At 47.0% G+C, this 15,580-nt stretch overlaps 1 pseudogene across 1 annotated transcript in view; it reads right to left on the reverse strand.

The window, feature by feature from the left end:
• The window catches only part of LOC147710156 (E3 ubiquitin-protein ligase TRIM39-like), a 109,313-nt pseudogene that overhangs the window by 5,710 nt on the left and 88,023 nt on the right, over window positions 1–15,580 (reverse strand). Inside the window, exon 5 of the transcript XR_015295579.1 lies at window positions 7,000–7,052. The product of XR_015295579.1 is annotated as an E3 ubiquitin-protein ligase TRIM39-like (transcript). The remainder of the gene's footprint in view (window positions 1–6,999; window positions 7,053–15,580) is intronic.

A 15,580-nucleotide genomic window follows, 5' to 3' on the forward strand; every position in this document is an offset into this window, starting at 1 on the left:
TCAAAAATTAAAAGTAAAGATGGTCGCCAAATGTAAAGTCTCCAAAGAAGGTATATACAGAAAATGTAAACTGCCTACAGAGCAGTCAGTTTCCACAAACATTTTTGCCATCAAGTAGTGGGAAAGCCCCCCTTCAACCACCCCTAATCCCCCCCAGGCGTGTAAACTCCTATTTACTTACAGGGCGTATCTGCCATCTACTATGACAAGCGCAGAGAATCGGGACGCCCATAGTCATTGGTGGTTGGGCGGCCGGGCGGCCCATTCGGCAGCCGGCCGCGTTTCACTTCCGGGTCGAGGCGGTGATGCGTGTCCGGAGTGGTAGGGGGCGGAGACCTTTGGCCTATTTAAGGTCAACTCCCTGTGACCAGGGTCTCTGTCCCCGCTACCACTCCAGGATACCTGACTGCCCTGTAGCCTGCACCGCGATCCAGGACCGGCCTTTGAAACTCCCACCCACCCGTCCCTTGGAATAGTGGTTTGGGGGGGCGTTGTTGCGGAAAAGAGACCTGCGATCAGTAAACAGTGATTAACACAATGGATGGGAGGCTGCCTGGCGGACTCCATAGGCCAGCACTGCTCTCCGCTGGTATGGTAAGCTCTCCGCTGGGAGGAAGTCACCACCGGCTGGGGAGGCTAGGGCGACAGATTTCGAGCCTCCTGGGCGTCCCAGGGCAGCCTGGTGGTCGAGGGGTGGGCTCTAGAAATGGCAGACAAGGACCAGAGGTGCGGGCCCACCACTCTAAGGGGCAGGTGCGTGGCACCTGGAGTAGGATACCCAGTTGCGAGATGCGAGCCAGATGGGGCTCCTCCCTTAGGGCTGGGAACGTGAGAGGAGCAAGAGATGTTCTAAAATGTGATTGTGAATATCAGAAATGCATGTTATTTGCTTGTCATGTTTATACAGTGTTGTTATTAAACATGGCCATTTTACCCCACCTGAATCTCTTGGTGATTTCAATGTGGGGATATTTCATGTCTGGGTCGGATTGGTGGTGGTGTACTAATGTACACAGTTTACTTCACTGATGTAAATCGCTGGCCAATAAAATGCTCATCCACATTAGCTTGTCTAAAATCTCAAACAATAAAAAAAAAGTAATGCGTACCAAAAGGTGCCATTTATTTCGAACACACGCTACCCAGAAGGAGGTACCCTCTGACAACTTTGTTGCAGGCTTCGCACCCAGCAGGCACTGCAGAATCCAAGCACCTTCGCTAGAGTGAATTGTGTGATTCTTAGCACATCATCTAATAGCCCTGTGACTCCATTACTAGCCTTTTAAGTGGTAATGAGACGCTGATATACTATATGGGAGGCAAATGTTGACATGTTAGATCGGAGTGACTAAGTAATTTGTCATTTTCCGTGTAAGAAAGCTGTTAGACTGCAGAGAGTACCCCATCAAAATATAATTAAAGCTCCTAACATAAGATTCTGAGAACTGGCAACCACTTGTAACTGACAGTATTAAGAATAATTTAACCTCGGTTAAAGTTTCGCATTTTGTAATGCGATTTACATTCATATCACAAAAGGTAGACATACAGGGATTTCATTTGGTATTGTTGCACAATTTGAGTACTTCCTTTATTGAAGATAGTTCCACCCCCCCCTTTTTTCCCCATAATTATTAAGGGAGTTCGGTTGCTAAATACAGAATTTCATCTTATGTATATAAGGGCCCATGGAGTGATTCAAATATTAAATCACCATTTGTCCTAAGGTCCCCTTTAAAACACTGGGTCATAATGCTCCAAAATAACTGGCTAAAGACACCGCTATTGTTGATTCCCTGCTAAATAGTGGTACTGGGACTTTAAATATTCTTGTAAACAACGTGATCTATCTGATCACTTGGGCACCACGCAGGGTCGTGGGAGGTTAAAAGTAGGTCACTTCCGCGGCTCGAGTTGTTTTCGAGCCGTGGAAGAGACTGGAATAGGTACCATGCGGGGAGTCGCCAGCTAGCGAGTACGTGGAAAATGTTTCAGAGTTTTCTAGACCTTTGACTCACACGGAACGTTTACCGTGCACCACTAATCATTAATCGGCATAAAAGTAAATGCGCGCTAAATGATTACAGTTTTAACCATGAAGTTTTGTTTGCATTTTGCGAGCGTCTTGCAAAATTCAATTATTAAGATATCACCAAGTCGCCAGATATTATCTAAACGCGACGATATCAGTGTGCAAACTTAAGTGGTTAGCTCTGTTCCGTGTTTTGGGAAGAAGGGCTATGTGTCTGAATAATTAATGGGGCATTTTAAGCATGGACGAGCGTTTTTCGTTTTGACACGGAAATGAACGACTTAAATTTGTAAATAATGATACTGATAAGGAGAATCATACATACCGGGTCAATGGGAATAAACTCTAATTTCGTACTAATTTGATAGATGCTGCCGTGAAGAATTCCCCCACCACGGACTCATGAAGCCTTACATTTAGGATCATTTAAGTAAGTCAACTATAACAACACGATTCTAATTAGTCAGACATTACTCATAATAAGCCACAGTTGCGATGTTTAGGTTGAAACAACATTATCTACATTGTGACAATACCGATAAAGAAATTGATTTTAGGTCTATTTTTTCCAAATAGATCCTGAGGCAAAAAGTTGCCTTTATCTGTGTTTAGGAAACAGTCGGAAACTACGCTGAGTGAGTTCAATTAAACTATTGAATGCATGTACCAGAGTCTTCATGATTCTAAAGCGTGATATAAATAAATTATTACTGAGAGGGAAGCTTAATACACCTGGCCCCCAAGTAATTTTTCAAAGGAATACTGTTGTTTTTTAATTTTTCTATATAATACAGATTTTGGACAAGAAAGACAAGCCATCATCTTTGTATACGGGGCACATAAAAGACCCCCGGATTTTGTGCTAGATTATATGTAACGCAATAATGAGAGCACTACTACATGAATGGTAGTCAGTAGCATAAGTTTGAGTTTGCCCTGATCATAATGGATAGGGGTATATGTTTTTATCTAAATGAATGCATATCTTTTTCTGTGTCACTGGGTGTGTGATGGGTAGTTCATAATCATAACTGTAATATATATCTGGAATCGAAGATTTCTTTAAAAAATATTGATTTATTTTGTATGTTGGTGTTTTGTTTTTGGTCTCATTTCAGATTCCATATCCCTCATAGAACAGAGGTTGTGCACCTGAGCTTTTATCAGTACAGCGATTACAAGTTGGTAAAAACACATACGTATAGCTGATTATCTTCCTTCCAATGTGAGTAGGCTACTTAGGGTTGGTCCTGCCCCGTTGGGAGAGAATTTACCACTGTTCCTGAGGAATGCTGGGTCGAACAAGACCCTAAAGCTGAAACATTTCGACCGATTTTTAGGACAGGGTGTTCAAATTTACTTAACCCTTTTTTGTCCGTACATTCACACTGTTTTTATTTGGGTTCGAATCACCCCTCTATTAAAAGTGTTGGTCGAGGGAGTGGTCTACACCCATTTTAATCTGCACTTGTTTGGTTTATTATACCCTTACACATACCAACTACAGGAACCCGATGAAGAAACATGGCTACCTACCATGTGTGGGGGCCTGAGGGTTCCTTTTTTCCACACTGGGAAGTCACTATCCTTTTGACACAGTACACTCTCTGATATAAGGCACTTAAGGGTGGTGGTGGACGGGTCGTCTCGCCGTTTCTCCTTTTTGATCTTTGTATGTACTATAGTTTTAGATACTCTTTTGTTGTTTTGGACTGATTATCCTTAGGGGTGTGAGAGTATTTTATTTTGCCCTTTCTCTCTTGTTGTTTATACAGGTAAAATGAATCAGTCTATCTTGGCAACTTAGAAAGCTGTGGAAATTGCTGCAAAGTGACTTCTGCACTTAAGGGAGTACCACGTCATCTGTCCATTCAGAACAACCATCCTCTCAAGAAGCTCCCGACTTTGAAGCTAAAGTGTCCCAGAAACGGAGACAATAAACAAGCAGCTGTGCATCACCTACAGTGACTCTTTGTCTTGACCTTGGTCTGGTACATGGACGTAATAACTGTTTAATACCTTGCGCCGTGACGCAAGCAAAAAGAAAATCACATATATAAATATTGCCTGACGTCCACAGCACTACCGCTGCATATGCAAATCAGTCACAATTAGAGAATCGTAATCAAGTTAATGGACATCTCATATCTTGGTCGGTGTGTCTGTGGGGTATGAGGAACGTGTATATTGTATTCAACTTGAAAATGCCTCCCTGACCAAGCCCACACAGGGAACAGGGGCGGCAATAATGGAGCTAGCAACGAGAGGGGCTGCTTAGCAGATCCGCTACGGTCACAGGAGAGGGCAAGGTACGCTAATGGAAGAAGGGATGAACAACATAAGAGGAGCTACGGGCAGTCTCATGGCGGAGCAAAGAGCTGTGGCGGTAATTAGACGAAGAGACACGTAGCACTAGAGGAGGGAGGAAAGGTGCAGATCGGCATGCACTAAAAGTGGGCGGGGGCACAGTAGTGGTTGTGAAAAGTGACTTTACTATAAACAGTTGCGCTTGTGAAAAGCGCTCATAAATACATTCCAAAATAGTCCCAAACTCGGCCAAAGTAGTACAACGCCATTGTATACTTGGTCACGGTGCTGTGGGACAGCACCGCTACTCTTCAGATGCTAACACACAACACAAGCAAGGGTGCAAATGCTTCACCTGGGAGTGCAGACGGTGTACTCGGTTGCCCAGCAACACGCCATCAGAGGCTGGAGGTGATCGGGTATGCTGCCTCATGTTTCCAAGCCGCTCTCCGATTGTTCACGCTGCCTTGTGGCTAATCTATATACACACTTCTCTCTGCTTATAGAGAGAGCAACTAATAGAACAAGCCCAGGATCGGTGCGTGCGTGCTCGTGCAGTCTTCACTTTTCAAGCACTGCACTTGTGCTTGTGGCACGCCGCTGCCGATCCCGCAAGCTGGATGCTGCCACAAACATGAGTGCAGAGCTTGAAAAGTGAAGACCGATGGCTAAAGGCCCTCCTAGAGCAGCGCATGCGCGCTGCCTAGGCGAGACCTAAAAAATAACCGCTAACAGAACAGAATCAGTTAATACGCTGGGAGAGGAGCTGGACCGAATTCAGGCGGCAGATACTCACAGTGACCAAAAAGGACACCAGTCGAATAAATAGTGACATGATAAGCAAACCCTTATTACAATTAGATCCAACCTTACTACTGGAAGTTTCCCCACTACTGGAAAATAAGAGCCTTAAAGTAGCAAAGTTAGAGCAGAAGCAAGAACTAGGAGGAAAGAAAAGGCTTACAAGAGGTGAAGCGGCTTCTCAAAAATAAACCAGGCTTCGACAGCTGTCCTTCAGGTAGAAAAGGATGAGAAATCTTGGGGCAAATGTTCTGCAACTGGGGTGCATCTCAGAGGTGCTAGAAGGTGATCTGTACTAGTCAGTACACTCTATTAATAGTCACAGAGTGACAACGCTACTTCAAATACTTCAAAGGTATACAGTAGTAATCAGTACACCGCAATGGATGCTGCAGGGAAGGACAGCTACTAGAGATATACAGTACTAGTCAGTAAACTGCATTACATGGTACAGAGTGAGAGAGTTATTAGAAAGTATTCAGTACTAGTCAGTACACTGCATTACACGGTACAGAGTTATTAGAAGGTATACTGTACTAGTCAGAACACTGCATTAGATGGCGAAGAGTCACAGAGCTACTCCAAAGGCATACTGTAGAAGTCAGTAATCCGCATTAGATGGCAAACTACTCCAAGGTATACAGTACAACTCAGTACACTGCATTAGACGTTACAGAGTGAGAGAGCCACTCCAAGGAGTACAGTACTAGTCAGTACACTGCATTACATTGTACAGAGTTATTAGAAGGTATACAATACTAGTCAGTACACTGCATTAGATTGTATAGAAAACAGAATTGATCCAAGACATACTGTTCTAGTTAGTAATCTATATTAGATGATACAGAGCAAGAGAGCTACTCGAAGGTATACAGTACTAGTCAGTACACTGCATTTGATGGTACAGAATGACAGATCTACTCCAGGGTATACAGTACCAGTCATATACTACACTGCATTGTAGATGGATGCACTACATCAGAGTAGATATATGCGCTAGGTTAGTGTAGGTGCATGCGCTAGGCCAGCGTGGGTGCATGTGCTAGGTCAGTGTAGGTTCATACACCACGTCACTATAGGTGCATAAGTTAGATTAGAAGTATGCGCTAGGTCAGTGTAGGTGCATTGGGTAGCTCAGGGTAAGTGCACGAACTACGACAGTTTAGGTATATGCGCTAGGTCCGTGTAGGTGCATGTGCTAGGTCTGTGTACGTGCATGTGCTAGGTCCGTGTAGGTGCATGCGCTAGGTCAGTGTAGGTGCATGTGCTGGGTCAGTGTAGGTGCATGCCCTAGGTCAGTATGTGCTGGGTCATTGTAGAAGCATGTGTTAGGTAACTGTTGGAGCTAGAACTCTGGAACACAGAATGAGTTATGCAGTGCATGCCAAATTCTGAGGTGCAATTCCATGCCATCCCATATTATACTATGATCCCACCCCATATCACATCACACCATCCCATCATAACGTTCCATACCATACCGCCATAACATAACATTCCATAAAACTCCAATCCACACCATCCAATCGCATCTAATCCCTTCCTACCCCATACCATACCACCATAACATTCCATGCCATACCATTCCATAGCACACCACACCAATCCACACCACACCATCCCACCACACCATCCCACCATACCATATTACACCATGATACCAACCCATAGCACACCACACCCTCACATCCAATCATAACGTTCCAAACCATACAATACCATACCATACACAATCTCATTCCTTCCTATCCCATACCATACAAACATAACATTCCATACCATACCACACAAAACCATACCATACCACATCATTTTCATGAACCATAACATACAGAGCTAATCGTCACAATGATATTTACCTTTATAACTCTTCACCATCATCTCTGGGCTCTGAATCTTCACATTATTACACCTGTAATAAATAACACACACATCATCTTGGTATTAAAGAGCAATGACAGCCACAGGAACGAAGGATGAACATCACATGTAAATGTATTTGAGCTTATATAGCTTACATAAGACCTGTATTTGAAACAAGATTCAGTATTAAGAGCAGCGCCTATGGACTAGTGCTCAGTGTGAGTTACTGTTCACACACAACAGTCAAAGCTCTAACGAGATCCAAAAGTACCTTTAACATCTTATGACAGGATGTGGGTGTTCTATGGCAGATAGCTCAGTGAGACCAGCGTGCTTCATGCGAGTCCACGGAGTGCCTCAGATTGGGTCGTCTATGAGCGGTGGTCAGCTCAGTGAGAGGAAGGCTGACTAACAGGTTACATCTGCTTCTGGTGGAGTCTTGTGTATATAAAGTACACACAGCCGGAGATTGGCCCCAATAATGCACGCATGGCTGGAGGGGTTACGAGTGCTCCTAAAACACTACAAATTCAGATGCCACATTAGTTAGGAACATATAGCCAATCAGGTAATGAACAAGTGGTCCGTGACTGCTTTAGAGAAGAGTAATTTATGATTTATCATGTGTGTGTTGCTTAATTAAGTCAAACACTGGTAAGACATACCAACAATGAACACAACAACATACCCTGCTATCTAAGATAGCATTTTTCAAAACGTACAGTCAATGTAAAACAAGAAAGTGTCAAAGAATTGTTTAAGTCCAGTATATTTAATTTCATATACTTGAACCAGATCAAAAGTTAATTTAGACAAAAGGAAGGTACAAAGGTTGCTCAAGGAACGGGAGAAGAATGGGTGTGCTCGTGATGGGTAGGAAGAGGTGAATGGTCACTAATATTCAGAGTTTATACATTTCTAATGCTAGGCAATGGACTGGTAAAGAGACCAGTACAGAAAGGCCTGTCCCAAACAGATTATTTATAAAAATGTTTACAGTTTTTTGTAAATGCATAAATGCAACATCAAGTGAAGGGGATGGGATGAGATACAGGCCGTTGATGGGTGGGGTGCGTCGACGTTTCGACTCGGCTTGTGCATAGATGCTGACTTATACCTCTTCAGCACGAAAGGGGGGGCAACCTAGGGGTAAAAGATCAACTGCGTTAATTGGCGCCTATTACCCAATCCGGGAGAGAACTGAGTGACGGTGTAGTACTGGCCTAATCCTGGTGCCACACAGGCATCTCAGGTAAACGACTGGAGGTTGAGTAGTTAATGGCTCTGTCAGGGTTTTCTGTGGAAAACCAATACTTAAATTAGTATTGGTTGACTGATCGTGGCTATCCCGTCAGGCTCCTCAAGAAGGCGCGTAAGAGGGCCTGGTTTAGCCACAGGGAGTATCTCCTGGAACCTTAAAGCAATAATTCCCAGACACAGGATCGATTAACTTGTGTACACCAAGAGCAATGTTAACAAACATTGCCACCTGGTTGCTGACGATCTGGGTATACCAAACCCCGCCATGCATGCCTTTAGAAAAGGGAAAGTATCAGGGACTTTTTGGAGAAATCTTTACTTCCACCCAAACCCAACAGTGTCCAGTTACCACTATGGAACATCACCCCCATCAAGGGCCATTTTAAGTGTGGGGGCTGCAAAGCCTGCCCTATGACCAAGGAGATCAAGAATTTCAAACACAATGTCTACACGTACACAATGAGGGATCACACCAATTGTAACTCCTCAGGGGTCATATATGCCATCTCATGCCCCTGTAACTTTTTATATATCGGGCAAACAACACAGAAAGTCAAAACCTGTGTCTTACAACACTGTCGTTGAATACGGTGTGGGGTACAAGGTGCCCCACAAGTAGAACACTTTATCACCTTTGGGCACTCGGCCGAGCCTAAAAGGGTAGGTGATCGAAAAAGTCCAAAGGAACCCAAGGGGTGGGAATTTCTCCAACACCCTGAACTATTGTGAGTGTAAATGGATTCACACATTTGACACAGCACTTAGGGGGTTGAACAAATCTGAGGAGATAGCCAGACAGGTGGCTACTTTGAGTATTGCCTAAACACCCCCATCCAGAACCTTGGTCCTTAGACCTGCACATTCTGACACGGCATATATAGATCGTAGGATGTATATAGGCAGGCTATATTGCTACCCAGCACCGACTTTATAGTTTGTAAATAGGCAGAATACATTAGATTCCTTATCACTCTATGTATGTACACCGCTTGTAAATATGATTAGTAATATGTATGCACTCCATGTATATACACCGCTTGTAAATATGAATTGTAATATATGTATGCATCTCCCATCCATGGCATCATGTATATACACCTAATTGTTGTCGCTCCGTACCTTCACATGTGACCTTTATACATGCATAAATATGTATCCCCATGGTTTGTTGAACTACTATGTTTTCTTCTCTTGCATATAAACCCCTTAAGCTCCTCCTATGTTATATGTACAACTCCCTACGCAAATCGGTATCCTCACATGAATAATTACCACGATTGCGAATACCACATTAGTTTTCTCCCACACTGCGTACTCCCATTATGTATTAGTACACTGCATATAATGGCACCCTATCGCTCTCACTGCACTGTAGGGAGTTAGTACACATACGTGTTATGTAACTCCTACACATATCTCCGATTAGGCATGCTTGGAGGCACATGTTATTCTCCAATTGAGATTGAACCCAGTTTCTTGTCTGTACCTTCTCATTTGAGAGTTATCACTGTATATAATTGCACCTTTTAAAATTGCCGGCATGGCTTTAAGGATATTACAGTATTGCACTCTCTGGCATCCACCCTGGTGGGCCTTTGGACTTAACCTTCGGGCTCCGTGGATTACGAGTTCTGAGCTCCTTGAATGACGCGCGAGGGCTGAACGTGCGACGTTCACGTTTCCCCGGCTCACACTGCTTTCGGCATATAAACGGAAGCCTTCTGCCAGTTCGTTCCTGCTTCTGAACTTGGCAAAAGGGATTCTACGAGGCGTGCGACGCCCAGCTTTTCATTTAAGGTAAATTTCTGAAACCACTGCCAAAACGAGAAGCACTACTTTGGCAGCTTTTCACCCTTATTTAACTTCGTTCCATCTCCTTAACTTGCAGGTCTTCACAGATTAATTCAAATGTCTGATGACCTTGTTCTAATTAATTGGCGGTTTTAAATACCGGTGAGGACTTCACAAGGTGGGCTCCCATGAGTGGATTTCAGCTCACTGCTAATGGGTGAGGGCAAATGCAAATGCTACTTACCAGTATGCATCTGTTCTTGGCATGTAGGGCTGCTGACATTCATATCTGTGCATAGTCCGCCACCTAGTGTTGGGTCCGGATGATTGCACATTGTTGTCCTGGAAGAGTCTTCGAAGTATCACGAGATAGGTGGCTCCTCCCCTGGACTACAGTGCGCATGGGCATCGCCTCCATCCCCAGATTGTTTTTAGCCATTGGCAGAGATGGAGTGAAGAAGTGAGTGATGACCATGCTATGAGCATATGTGTGTATATGAATACATACTGCAGCTGCTACAGGCGCCGGGGAGGAGGGTGGGCGATATGAATGTCAGCAGCCCTACATGCCAAGAACAGATGCATACTGGTAAGTAGCATTTGCAGTTCGAGGCATGTGGGCTGCTGAATTCATATCTGTGCATAGAATACATAGCAGTCCCTCCATTAGCGGCGGCCGCCCGTGCCAGCTGCAGCAGTCTGAAAAAGTGTTTTTAGAACAGCCTGACCAACAGCTGCCTGTTGTTTTGAATGCACGTCTACACAGTAGTGCTTAGTGAAAGTATGAGTGGTAGACCATGTGGCTGCTCTACAGATGTCTTCTAAGGGAATGTTACCTAAGAAAGCCATAGAGGCCCCCAACTTCCTAGTGGAGTGGGCCCTTGGTGGGATAGTGAGAGTGCGCTTAGCTTTAGCATAGCAGATCTGAATGCACTTTACTATCCATCTAGCGATTCCTGCTTTGGAGATTGCATTTCCCTTGTGTTGTGTGGCAAAAGCAACAAAAAGTTGTTTGGTTTTGCGGAAATCTTTTGTCCTGTCCACATAGTACATCAAGGCCCTCTTTACATCTAGGGTGTGGAGCATACGCTCCGCCAGCGTCTCTGGGTTTTGGAAAAACACCGGCAATTCAATTGTTTGGTTTATGTGAAACTGTGAGACCACTTTGGGTAAGAACTTAGGGTTAGTGCGGAGCACCACCCTGTTAGCATGTACCTGGAAGAAAGGTTCTTGGATGGTGAGCGCCTGCAGTTCGCTAACCCTCCGTAGCGATGTGATTGCTACTAAGAACGCAACCTTCCAAGTTAAAAACTGGAGCTCACAAGAGTGTAGTGGCTCAAAGGGAGGACCCATCAGCCTTGTAAGAACCACATTGAGGTTCCATTCTGGAGCTGGTGGAGTCCTTGGTGGAATGACCCTTTTGAGTCCTTCCAGAAAAGCCTTGATAGCAGGGACCTTAAAGAGTGACAGGTGCTGCCTATTCTGGAGGTATGCTGCCATAGCCGACAGGTGAATGCGGATGGAAGAGTAAGCTAGATTACAACGATACAGGTGAAAGAGGTAACATATGATGTTTTGAATGGAAGCGTCTAGCGGGTCAATGCTGTGCTCCACGCAGTAGACGACAAACCTCTTCCATTTAGCCGCATAACAAGCTCTAGTAGTGGGCTTTCTTGCCTCCCGAATGATGTCCATGCAATCGGGAGGAAGGTTGAGGTAGCCAAACTCTAGGACTTCAGGAGCCAGATCGCCAGGTTGAGCTGTTGCGGATCTGGGTGCTGAATGTCGCCATGGCTCTGCGTCAGAAGGCTGGGAGTGAGATGAAGCCTTTGATGCGGTACCACGGAGAGTTCCAGAAACGTGGTGTACCATGGTTGGCGAGCCCACGTTGGAGCAACCAGGATGAGCGTCATCGAGTGTTGCCTGAGCTTGCGTGCCACCAGCGGTATCAGAGGTGCTGGGGGAAAAGCGTACGCAAATCTGCCTGACCAGTTCATCCACATCGCATTGCCCTGTGATTGGGGGTGTGGGAATCTGGCGGCGAAGCTTTGGCATTTTGCGTTCTCCTTTGTGGCGAACAGGTCTATCTCTGGATGACCCCACCTTTGGAAGTACGGTTGGAGTACTGATGGATGTATCTCCCACTCGTGCATCTGATGGCTGTGTCTGCTGAGCAGATCCGCCATTTGATTGTCCTTGCCTGGGAGATGTTCTGCCATGAGGAAGATGTTCCTCTGAATGGCCCACTTCCACATGCTCTGAGCCAGATGAGACAGCTGTGGAGAGTGTGTACCTCCCTGCTTCTGGATGTAGTACATGGCCGTCATGTTGTCCGTCCGGATCAACACGACCTTGTTGCACAGATGTACTTTGAACGCCTTTAAGGCCATGAAGATTGCCATCAGTTCCAACACATTGATGTGCATCTTCCTTTGCTGAAGTGTCCATAGTCCCTGCACAGTGTAGTGGAGTACATGCGCTCCCCATCCCTGGAGAGAGGCGTCCGTTGTCAGGATGATCTGTGGGACAGGCTCTTGGAATGGTCGGCCCTTGCAAAGGTTTTGTGGATTCCACCAATGCAGAGAGTTGTACGCCCGACCGCTCACCAACACTAGGTCTGTCAGTTGCCCATGAGCCTGAGTCCACTGACGTGCCAGGCACTCCTGAAGCGGACGCATATGTAGTCTCGCGTGCGGGACAATGGAGATGCAGGAGGCCATCATGCCTATCAACTGCATGAACACCCTCGCTGGAAGCGAGTGTTGGGGTCTGAATCGTTGGATCAGCGCCTGGATACTGGCGATTCTCACTGAACTCGGCTGCGCAGTGGCTGCCAGAGTGTCGATTGTCGCGCCCAGATACTGTCGCACGTGGGCGGGCTGGAGATGGGACTTTGGGTAGTTCAGAGAGAATCCCAGATCGTGCAGGAGGTGAATGGTGCGTGACACGTGGTCTACGCACTGCTGTTCCGTCTTTGCCTGAATAAGCCAGTCGTCTAGGTATGGAAAGACATGGACGTGCTGGCGACGGAGATGCGCCGCCACAGTCGCTAGGCATTTGGTAAAAACTCTCGGTGCCGTGGTGACCCCGAACGGCAGGACTCTGAACTGGTAATGCTGGTCTAAGATCGTGAATCTGAGATACTTTCTGTGGGAAGGATGCAGGGGAATATGGAAATAGGCATCCTTCAGATCCAGCGTTGCTAGGAAGTCCCCCTGTTGAAGCAGGGGAAGCACCTGCTGCAATGTGAGCATATGGAAGTGCTCCGAGTTGATGTACCAGTTCAGGGGCCTGAGGTCCAGGATCGGCCTGAGTGATCCGTCCTTTTTGGGGATCAGAAAATACAGGGAGTAAACACCCGTTCCCCGTTCTTGCAATGGAACGAGCTCTATTGCCCCTTTTTGCAGCATGACCAGTACTTCTTGCTGCAACAAGGTCAAGTGCTCTTCGGACATAGCACGGCTTCTTGGCGGTATGTCCGGTGGAATGGACGTAAGTTCTAGACAGTACCCGTACTGGATAAGAGACCTCACCCACCTGTCCGTGGTGATGGACCTCCATGCCGGCAGGAACTGCTGGAGTCTCCCCCCGACAGGTGTCGTGTGATCGGGGGGAAGTGACAAGACGTCACTGCTTGTTGGAGGTGGTGGACCTGGAGGCATTGTTTCCACGTCCCCTGCCTTTGATATTATTGCCTCTGTAGCCACCCCTGCCCTTGTTGTTGTTATACGAGGACTGGGTGTTACCCTTGTAGTATTGCGTGGACTGGGATGCCTGGCCTCTCGAGGTGCCTCTTGAATTGGAGCGGCGAAAGGAACCACCCCGAAACTGCTGACTTTGTAAAGCCCCCATAGACTTGGCAGTTTCGGTATCTTTTTTCATCTTTTCTAGGGAGGCATCCACCTCAGGGCCGAACAGATGGTCAGGATTCACTGTTTGACCCAGTATTGTGGTTTGTATGTCGGGTTTGAACCCAGAAATTCGAAGCCAGGCATGGCGTCTAAGTAAAACGCTTGTATTGATAGCCCTGGAGGCAGTGTCTGCCACATCTAGGGCACATTTGATGGATGCATTTGTAATGAGTTTACCCTCCTGAATGAGCATCTCCCCCGCCTCCTTGTATTGGTCAGGCAAGTGTTGCAGGATGGCCTCTAATGTGTCATAATGGGCCCTATCATAACGTGCAAGCAGGGCTTGAGTGTTAGAGATCCTCCAGATGTTCGCTGCCTGTGCAGCAATGCGTTTGCCTGATGCCTCAAAGATCTTGGACTCTTTGTCTGGGGGAGGAGCATCACCAGTAGTCTGCGAATTCGCCCTTTTTCGAGCGTTGGACACCACCAGGGAGTCCAATGGCAAGTGTCCCTTAATATACGTGGGATCCGTGGGCGCCGCTTTATATTTCCTGTCGATGCGAGGATCGACCACCCGCGCCCGGGTGGGTTCCTTGAATACCTCCTGTGCATGCTTCAGCACCCCTTTAAGCATCGGTAGTGTCTTGACTTGTTTTTCGGCTACCGAGAAGGTGTCGACCAAGAAATCTGCATCCACGGGGTCTGAGTGCAGTTCGACGTCATGGTTCGCTGCAGCTCTCTCAATTAATGCATTGAATGCCGCCGAGTCCTCTGTCGGGGACGTCTTTGCGGCGAAAAGTTGAGTGTCCTGGCCCGACTGCGGGTCGTCTGTGTCGCCTCCTGCTGTCCAGGGCACATGCTCCTCTTCCGGATCCGAGTACGCAGGATAGTTGTACTCGGCCTCTTCCTCGTCCACATCAGGCACGGGGGAATGGGCCGGCGAGTGTTCCAGGGCTTGTGGAGACAGAGGTTCCATCAGAGCCGAAGAGTCCGCAGAGTATCTTTTGTTCTTGAGTGGAATCCTAAAAGGTTCCAAGGCCGGCTCCGACGTAATCTTTCGTTTGAGGAGCGACAATTTTCCGGTGTTGGCGTCGATGATCACCTCACGACGTTTCTCCACCGCAAGCGGTTGGAGCCGAAGCTTCGACACCACCAAGGCAGCCTTCGGCGTCAATACTTCCTGAGAGTGTCCGCTCTGCTTAGGCGCGAAGGCCTTCGGCGCCGACTTGGGAGGAAGGGTAAAACGAATGGGCGTTTGTTCCTTGGCAAGCTTCGGCGTGGACCTAGGCACTACAGTGTCCTGGCTGGGAACCACAGTGGACTGTTGGATCCGCCTTAAGGATTCTGCCACCTTCTTTGCAAGGGATGCCGAGGGCTGAACCGTCTCGAGCGACTCTTCGTCTCCGAGAGCCCGGTCGCCGGTAGGCCTCTTCTTCGGTGCCGACGCCCCATGGCCTGGCGCACAGTCGGCGTGACGCTTCTTCGAAGCCGTCTTCGGGTCCGCGACCCCTTTCGGTGCCGACGCAGCTGCGTCGGGTGCCTTCACCTTCGGCGCCGACCCAGAGGGCTTCGGGTCGGCCATTTTGGCGCGGCTCTTCTGGTCGGCCATTTTGGCGTGGCTCTTCAAGTCGGCCATTTTGGGTTTCGTGGAAGTTGACGCCTCCAGAACCTTCTT

Source organism: Lissotriton vulgaris, chromosome 5, assembly GCF_964263255.1.
Source record: "Lissotriton vulgaris chromosome 5, aLisVul1.2, whole genome shotgun sequence".
Taxonomy (NCBI): Eukaryota; Metazoa; Chordata; class Amphibia; order Caudata; family Salamandridae; genus Lissotriton; species Lissotriton vulgaris.